This window comes from Rattus norvegicus, chromosome 4 (genome assembly GCF_021556685.1).
Source record: "Rattus norvegicus strain SHRSP/BbbUtx chromosome 4, alternate assembly SHRSP_T2T, whole genome shotgun sequence".
Lineage (NCBI taxonomy): Eukaryota > Metazoa > Chordata > Mammalia > Rodentia > Muridae > Rattus > Rattus norvegicus.
Genome location: NC_141537.1, coordinates 54,526,756 through 54,530,668, shown reverse-complemented (window position 1 = coordinate 54,530,668; position 3,913 = coordinate 54,526,756). Strand labels below are relative to the sequence as shown.

General features: G+C 42.0%; 1 pseudogene; it reads left to right on the top strand.

The window, feature by feature from the left end:
- Positions 1–3,426: 3,426 nt before the first annotated feature.
- On the top strand, positions 3,427–3,550 carry LOC120102695 (small nucleolar RNA SNORA17; annotated as a pseudogene).
- Positions 3,551–3,913: the final 363 nt, after the last annotated feature.

The window sequence follows — 3,913 nt, the reverse complement described above, 5'->3', positions numbered from 1 at the left end:
CTAGACAGATACCAGGTACCGAAGTTAAATCAGGAACAGATAAACCAGTTAAAGAACCCCATAACTCCTTAGGAAATAGAAGCAGTCATTAAAGGTCTCCCAACCAAAAAGAGCCCAGGTCCAGACGGGTTTAGTAAAGAATTCTATCAAACCTTCATAGAAGACCTCATACCAATATTATCCAAACTATTCCACAAAATTGAAACAGATGGATCACTACCGAATACCTTCTCCAAAGCCACAATTACTCTTATACCTAAACCACACAAAGACACAACAAAGAAAGAGAACTTCAGACCAATTTCCCTCATGAATATCGACGCAAAAATACTCAACAAAATTCTGGCAAACCGAATTCAAGAGCACATCAAAACAATCATCCACCATGATCAAGTAGGCTTCATCCCAGGCATGCAGGGATGGTTTAATATACGGAAAACCATCAACATGATCCATTATATAAACAAACTGAAAGAACAAAACCACATGATCATTTCATTAGACGCTGAGAAAGCATTTGACAAAATTCAACACCCCTTCATGATAAAAGTCCTGGAGAGAATAGGAATTCAAGGCCCATACCTGAACATAGTAAAAGCCATATACAGCAAACCAGTTGCTAACATTAAACTAAATGGAGAGAAACTCGAAGCAATCCCACTAAAATCAGGGACTAGACAAGGCTGCCCACTCTCTCCCTACTTATTCAATATAGTTCTTGAAGTTCTAGCCAGAGCAATCAGACAACAAAAGGAGGTCAAGGGGATACAGATCGGAAAAGAAGAAGTCAAAATATCACTGTTTGCAGATGATATGATAGTGTATTTAAGTGATCCCAAAAGTTCCACCAGAGAACTACTAAAGCTGATAAACAACTTCAGCAAAGTGGCTGGGTATAAAATTAACTCAAATAAATCAGTTGCCTTCCTCTACACAAAAGAGAAACAAGCCGAGAAAGAAATTAGGGAAACGACACCCTTCATAATAGACCCAAATAATATAAAGTACCTCGGTGTGACTTTAACCAAGCAAGTAAATATCTGTACAATAAGAACTACAAGACACTGAAGAAGGAAATTGAAGAAGACCTCAGAAGATGGAAAGATCTCCCATGCTCATGGATTGGCAGGATTAATATAGTAAAAATGGCCATTTTACCAAAAGCAATCTACAGATTCAATGCAGTCCCCATCAAAATACCAATCCAATTCTTCAAAGAGTTAGACAGAACAATTTGCAAATTCATCTGGAATAACAAAAAACCCAGGATAGCTAAAGCTATCCTCAACAATAAAAGGACTTCGGGGGGAATCACTATCCCTGAACTCAAGCAGTATTACAGAGCAATAGTGATAAAAACTGCATGGTATTGGTACAGAGACAGACAGATAGACCAATGGAATAGAATTGAAGACCCAGAAATGAACCCACACACCTATGGTCACTTGATTTTTGACAAAGGAGCCAAAACCATCCAATGGAAAAAAGATAGCATTTTCAGCAAATGGTGCTGGTTCAACTGGAGGGCAACATGTAGAAGAATGCAGATCGATCCATGCTTATCACCCTGTACAAAGCTTAAGTCCAAGTGGATCAAGGACCTCCACATCAAACCAGACACACTCAAACTAATAGAAGAAAAACTAGGGAAGCATCTGGAACACATGGGCACTGGAAAAAATTTCCTGAACAAAACCCCAATGGCTTATGCTCTAAGATCAAGAATCGACAAATGGGATCTCATAAAACTGCAAAGCTTCTGTAAGGCAAAGGACACTGTGGTTAGGACAAAACGGCAACCAACAGATTGGGAAAAGATCTTTACCAATCCTACAACAGATAGAGGCCTTATATCCAAAATATACAAAGAACTCAAGAAGTTAGACCGCAGGGAAACAAATAACCCTATTAAAAAATGGGGTTCAGAGCTAAACAAAGAATTCACAGCTGAGGAATGCCGAATGGCTGAGAAACACCTAAAGAAATGTTCAACATCTTTAGTCATAAGGGAAATGCAAATCAAAACAACCCTGAGATTTCACCTACACCAGTGAGAATGGCTAAGATCAAAAACTCAGGTGACATCAGATGCTGGTGAGGATGTGGAGAAAGAGGAACACTCCTCCATTGTTGGTGGGATTGCAGACTGGTAAAACCATTCTGGAAATCAGTCTGGAGGTTCCTCAGAAAATTGGACATTGAACTGCCTGAGGATCCAGCTATACCTCTCTTGGGCATATACCCAAAAAATGCCTCAACATATAAAAGAGACACGTGCTCCACTATGTTCATTGCAGCCTTATTTATAATAGCCAGAAACTGGAAAGAACCCAGATGCCCTTCAACAGAGGAATGGATACAGAAAATGTGGTACATCTACACAATGGAATATTACTCAGCTATCAAAAACAACGAGTTTATGAAATTTGTAGGTAAATGGTTGGAACTGGAAAATATCATCCTGAGTGAGGTAACCCAATCACAGAAAGACATACATGGTATGCACTCATTGATAAGTGGCTATTAGCCCTAATGCTTGAATTACCCTAGATCCCTAGAACGAACGAAACTCAAGACGGATGATCAAAATGTGAATGCTTCACTCCTTCTTTAAATGAGGAAAAAGAATACCCTTGGCAGGGAAGGGAGAGGCAAAGATTAAAACAGAGACTGAAGGAACACCCATTCAGAGCCTGCTCCACATGTGGCCCATACATATACAGCCACCCAATTAGACAAGATGGATGAAGCAAAGAAGTGCAGACTGACAGGAGCCGGATGTAGATCGCTCCTGAGAGACACAGCAAATACAGAGGCGAATGCCAGCAGCAAACCACTGAACTGAGAATAGGACCCCCGTTGAAGGAATCAGAGAAAGAACTGGAAGAGCTTGAAGGAGCTCGAGACCCCATATGTACAACAATGCCAAGCAACCAGAGCTTCCAGGGACTAAGCCACTACCTAAAGACTATACATGGACTGATCCTGGACTCTGACCCCATAGGTAGCAATGAATATCCTAGTAAGAGCACCAGTGGAAGGGGAAGCCCTGGGTCCTGCTAAGACTGAACCCCCAGTGAACTAGACTATGGGGGGGGGAGGGCGGCAATGGGGGGAGGGTTGGGAGGGGAACACCCATAAGGAAGGGAAGGGGGGGAGGGGGATGTTTGCCCGGAAACCGGGAAAGGGAATAACACTCGAAATGTATATAAGAAATACTCAAGTTAATAAAAAAAAAAAAAAACAAAGAAAAGAATTAAAACAGTGCAAACAAAATAACCATGGTATCCTACAAAGTGCATTCACTTAATGGACTTCAGCACAATCCTGCTAATTCCCTCTTCCTCCATTTCATATGTATTCTAAGCCTTAATAAAGGAAAATTGTGACATTTTCCCCTTCTTTAAAAACCCACATAAATGTAAGCCTGCGCCTAAAGGCATTGTAAGTGTGGCTGCTGTGTCACAGGTGCATCAGTATGTGGCAGAGAGGAGAGAGGTTGAGTCTATGTTCCCTGTTCTGACCTAAGAACATCCTTCAGATGTTCCCTGGGGAAAAAAAATGGGGGAATCCTGAGTTAACCACCAGTCTGGCACCAGGCAAGCCGGAATGGAATCCCAGGATGAAGAGAAAGCCTGGAGACCAGAAGAACTCTGCTTGTGACTCACCCCAGGCTAGAGTGAGTCCAAGGCAGACAACCATGGCAAAGGGTTCACTAAGCTGGCTGGGCATGGAGTAAACCTGAGACAACCACCAGAGCAGTGCCACGAAGCCAAGACAAGAAATTAGCCTGAGATGACCACCAGTCTAGCACAGCTTAGGCCTTGGGGAGTAGACCATGATGGAGATGAACCCTGCCAAGCACCATAATCCACAATAAGGATATAGCACTCCTGAGTCCACTCATGAGAAG